A 6,140-nucleotide genomic window follows, 5' to 3' on the forward strand; every position below is an offset into this window, starting at 1 on the left:
AGAAAAACTTCAAAGTAGGTTCAGGTAATTAACAGCTGAGGGGAATATAATCTAAACCATAGGCCCTGCCTTGCACCCAGGCTGGCTCTCTGAGCCAGCCGGCAAGGGAGTGCCTATTCCCTATAGCATCTAAATCTGCTTCCTCTGAACAGCACTGCCAGGCCTCCAGTTATCACATCTGCATTTCAAACACCATGGCTCTGGCATTAATTATTAATTAGCCTACAGTCACCCTAGAGGATTCAAGTTCCAGTCTGCACATACTTATTCATTGACCTCTATCTTAGATTTTGTTGGGGAAAAACACTCAGTAGAATGCTTAATAATTTCCTTTCTCTTAGACCTTCTGTTTAGTTTCATGGAAGGAAAACAGTATATTTTTCAAGTGGAAATAATCACACAGTAGCCCCCAAGTTTGTTTATACTAAAATGCTTTGTTAAAGGTGGAGGAGCATAGAAGTGAAATGATTTATAGACAGTATTGAGTGATGAAATACACTTTTTAACATTCAACACATTGACTAGCTATAGATTCTTCCAAAATGGAAAATATGGTCATGGGACAAAGCTAAATATTCTTTAGTTCTCAGTGAGAACAACTGTATAGAATAACATAAAGTTTCATTGAGTTGAACAGAGAGTTAGACTCAGGTTCTATCTCAGTCCTGCCACTTAATAAATGAGCATAAATCACATATAGTTTCTGAGACTCTGACTTCCATTAGAAAAATAAGAATAGCATTAGAACCTACTTCATGGGTTTATTATTAGTATTAAATAATATAATTCCTATAAAATGCTCATCATTGTGCCTGAGTTATAGTAATGCTCAATGGGGGTTAATGATTTTAAAATATATTTATTTCATTATTTTATCATGAGATTTCTACAGTTCATCTTAATTTGATTTTATTTAAGTGAAAATTTCACATTTCATGTCTTTCCCAATATGGGTTTTCTTTAAATAACTATGTATAAGTATAGCCCTTGTTGTCCTACTCAGAGATTACTATCACTAGCGTCCTTACTGCCGTTCACTTGCCATCACCATTACCCTCTTCTTCAGTCCAAGTCCTATTTCCTATTCTTGCTTTGTATTCTGACAGTTCTTCTGGAATCTAGTCATCACTGCTGCAAATCTTTCCCTTTAATACAAGAGCCCTGTGGGGCTTTCACAAACATTTCAACTTTTATCCTTGGCATGTGGAGCCTTCTATGGAACCACAGTACTTGTAAGATGTTTCTTTTCCCTGGAATTTATTCAGGAACCCCTTCCAGAGAAAATGTGACAAGAGTAGGATTGGGGCACAGGTCTTGCTACTTCTGCCAAGACTGTGAGTCTGCTTCTAATACTGAAGTAGAAGAAAATGGTTTCCTGTTGTCCTGAGTTTAAATTCAGAAATACTAACAAATACAAATAAAATTATGAATGATAGTTAAGGCCTGGTTCTATGAAAATGCACAGTTTTAATTATTTTGCCTTTTGTGTTTGAAAAATTAGTGTTTTTCTCAAAGATTTATACATTTTAAAATTATTATCTGATCATGGTTTTTATTGTCACTATTCACATTGGCAGAAATTAGGCTTTAGTCAAATAAATAGATCAGCTGAGGTAAGAATGTTAATTTTTTATGAGCAGATAATAATGTCAAAATGGATTTTAAACAAATAACACAGGTACAGGTATAGAGAACCACCAAAATCATCACCTAAAGAACAGCTGTATTGTGCAGATTGTTAAAGGCTAGTGAATCAGAATTTACTAGGAGTGTGGGGTAAGGCTCTGTATCAGGCCTTGCTCCATTCTTCATTTTTAATGAATTATTGAAATGTAAGCATAGATGCCATATTTAGAGATTTTTAGGGATAATTACCATATTGTATGGGAATTAAAGTTCCAAGAGCTTTTAGCAGTGTTGAATGTTAGGATGAAACTTTGAGACAGAGCAAGTCGGAATTAAATGGGACTTCAAAAGTCATCTAAATTAATGCAGAAATATCCTCCACAGAATTCCTGAGCAATGGTCCTCTAGGTTTTACTAGAATATGTCTACTATTAAGGAGCTGACCACTTCCAAAAGCAGTTCATCCTATTTTGGTACAGCTTTGTTAGAAATGTATTTTTTATATTGAACCTGTCTCCCAACCTTCTAGCTTGGCAAGTCTATTTCTGTTTCCACATGGCATGTCATTTAATATCTGAAAACAATTTATCTGCCCCACCATGCTCCTCTTTTTTCCCATTCCTACCACTCCCATTTAACATTTTGGTGACTTTTATCCTTTTGTTTTGCTTTTAAATTCTGTAAACTTGTGATAATACTTTATGAGCAATTTTATCTGCTTACTTTTTCAACTTGTAATTATGTGATATGAATTCTGTATGTTATTATAAATTCTTCCTAAATATATATTTAAAGTTTGCATATGATTTATTTTGAAGGTGTACCACAATATACATAAGTATTTTTTCTACTTTGCAAATACAATAGATAGTGTAGTTTATATTTGAACTCAAATTTATTTGTAAAATATTTTATGATTTTTTTTTATTCTTAGTTTCAGGCTATTGTGCACACAGGCATGCACACACATTGTTCTTTTGTTATCTCAAATATTAGCTATTCTTTTTTGATTGTGTCATATACGTCAAAGATCCTTCTATATCTTGATATAAATTGAGAAAAAAAAATTGTGGCCCTGCTGGTTTTCTCAGTTGATAGAACGTTGGCCTGCAGACTGAAGGGTCTTGGGTTCAATTCAGGTCAAGAGCACATGCCTGGGTTTTGGGCTCATCCCCAGTCGGGGCAGTGCAGGAGGTAGCCGATCAGTGATTCTCTCTCATCATTGATGTTTCTATCTCTCTCTCCCTCTTCCTTCCTCTCTGGAATCAATAAAATATATTTAAAAATAAAAAAATAAAAAAAATTGTGGAAAAGTTTAAGGTTAAAGACAGAGCCAGTTTTAGCACTTGAGACTTCTGTCCAGGTTTGCAAAGATCCATTAATCAGCATTCTAAGGAAACTTGTATATGAAAATCATGAATCAATTATTCTTTAGCAAAAATTTATATCATGTTTACTAGGTAAAACACATGGGATTTTAAGTCAAAAGAGACCTTATATAATCATATAGTCAAGGCCACTAACATGAAATTTTTAATGCTTTTTAAAAGGCCACTGTGTGTGTCGTGGTCCCATCTAATAATCCTATCAGAAAAAGAAATAGTGTTGGTTAAACATGACTAATTTTTGGTGAGTCCATGAAGACTATCAATGCTCATCCCTGGATTTTCTTCTAAGTTGTCACAAAAGTTTTTAAAAATCTATTTCCAATGTTAATTAGTCCATAGTTTCTTCAATTTGTCTTTTCTCTCCAGTTAAGATTCAGTTGTTATCTGCCTGTTGACTGACTCTTACTTAAATCAATAATATGCTTAAATTACATAATTATTACTTTATATTGCTAACAGACAACAATATTTTGGGGCAAAAATATTACATAGCTTGCATTGGAGAGTAAATATACAAGAATCACTGGCTCCTCTAGTTGGGATAAGGCAATAGGTATTGTGAGAAGCATAAACATAGGGGAGAAGGGAGTGAGATTATACCAGATAACTTTTAAGGCCTTCAATGTATTGATTCTATAAAAATTGTTAGCTGAAATTATTCTCAGATTAAGACGTGTTAATCAACCCAGCATTATGTACAATAGCTAAGATATAGAAATAGCCCAAGTGCCCATCAGTAGATGAGTGAATAAAAAAGCTGTGGTACAGCTACATAATGTAATACTATGCAGCTGTTAAAAAAGAAGGAATTCTTACCCTTTGTGACAACATGGAGGGACCTGGAGATTATTATGGTAAGCGAAATAAACCAGTCAGAAAAAGTCAGATATCACATGTTCTCACTTTATGTGGAATCTAGTGAACAAAATAAACTAATGAACAAAATAGGACCAGATACATGGAACAGACTGATATATCCTAGAGAGATAAAGGTGGTGTGTGTGTGGGGGGGGACTGGAATAGATTAATCAAAGAACATATATACATATATGCATAGCCCAGGGGCACAGACAACAATGTGATAAAGGCCTGGGGAGGAGTGAGTACTGGGTGGAGGGGGGCAAAGTGGGAGGAAAAGGGGGGGTATCTATAATACTGTCAACAATAAAAAAAGAAGTAATTTGGCTCAAAAAATAGACTGGTAGAAATAAATTTTAAAGATTTTTGGTTTTGGTATCCTTTTAAAGTGACAAATTCAGTTTGCATAAAAAATAAATTATTTTTTATAATCACTGTTTTAAAGCAGCAGTATTTAGGATATTAAGTCCAAATTGTGAAATAGCTACAGTGGAACCTTGGTTCTTGAACTTAATTCACACAGGAAGGCTGTTCAAGAAACGATATGTTTGGAAAACAAATCATTTTTTCCATTAGAAATAATGTAAATTGAATTAATCCATTCCAGAACACCTAAAGCAAACAAACAAAACACCCAAAATAACTTGTATATAGTCACAGAACAACTTCCTGCGACATTAACAATGCAAGGTTTAGTGGTAAACTGACACACACTCACACATTCTCTCTTTTGTTTGTGGCCTGAGAGATGCTTGACTGATCATACAGATATCAATCAGCATGGAAAGGTTGTTGGATGAGAACTGAAGCTTTGTATGACAACTGGGGAATTTTTCCCATAAACATCTTGGTCCAGAACTGAATTATTTGAGATGGGAGACATTTGAGAACTGAGGTTTGATGTATATTGTTCAAAGATACCAAATGTTGTTTTTTAATCCTCACCAGATGATATACTTATTAGAGAGAGAGAGAGAGAGAGAGAGAGAGAGAGAGAGAAACATTGATGTGAGACAGAAACATCTATTGGTTGCCTTACCTATGCACTCTGACCAGGGATGGAACTTGCAACCTAGGTATGTGCCCTGAACAATAGAACCCACAATCTTTTGATGTACAGGCTGATGCTCCAAGCAACTGAGCCACACCAGCCAGGGCAATTCAAAATGTATTTTTGAAAGCACTTTAAAACTGCATCCGATAGATTTTTAAATCATTTTATTTTAAAAAAATGAAAATGCATCCTAAATGCGTCCTAAATTTAGTACTTGGATCCTAAATCACCTGAAGAAAAATGACCTATGTGGCATATTTAAAATGATAACATATCTACAAATAATAAAAGAATCAATTAAGATGTGAAGACTTTAACATGATTAATAATAAAAGTCACATACAAATGGCCAAAAGACATATGGAAAAATGCTCAATGTCACTAATCATCAGAGAAATGCAAATTAAAATGACAATGAGGTATCACCTCACACCTGCAAGAATGGCTACCTTCAATAAATCAACAAACAAGTGCTGTCGAGGATGTGGAGAAAAAGGTACCCTAATAGAGTGCTGGTGGGAATGCAGACTGCTGCAGCCACTGTGGAACACAACAGAGTTTCTTCAAAAAATTAAAATGGAACTTCCATTTGACCCAGCAATCCCACTTCTAGGAATATATCCTAAGAATCCTGAAACACCAATCAGAAAGAATATATGCACTCCTATGTTCATAGCAGTGTTATTTATAATAGCTAAGACCTGTAAACAGCCCAAGTGCCCTTTAATAGATAAAAGGATAAAAAAAGCTGTGGTATATTTACACAATGGAATACTATGCAGTTGTAAAAAAGAAGGATCTCTTACTCATTGAGACAGCATGGATGGACCTGGATGCCGGCAGCCGGTCCATCCTTGCTGCTTGACACAGTCGCTGCAGAGAAGAAACATCTGCACAGCATATGTTTCAAGGGACCTGGCATATATGGCATACTGTTCTTAATATGTTTGCTCACCTTCTTGGCGCTATGTGTTTTAACCAAGGTCACCTCTCCGAGAAAGGCTTCCCCAGGTAGGAATTTTTCCCTGAAGTTAGGGAGGGAATAAAACCCCTTAACTAAGTGCCAGGTGGGTAGTTAATCACTTTAACTAAGAACAATCACGCTTAAGCTACATAATCTTTACTCCCTGGAATAAGAAACACCCTAACCTTTGGAATAGAAATTGACAGGATTAAAATCAACTGGTATAAATACAGATGTAACAAGACAACAG

This window comes from Myotis brandtii, unplaced genomic scaffold, assembly GCF_000412655.1.
Source record: "Myotis brandtii unplaced genomic scaffold, ASM41265v1 scaffold40, whole genome shotgun sequence".
NCBI classification, from domain to species: Eukaryota; Metazoa; Chordata; class Mammalia; order Chiroptera; family Vespertilionidae; genus Myotis; species Myotis brandtii.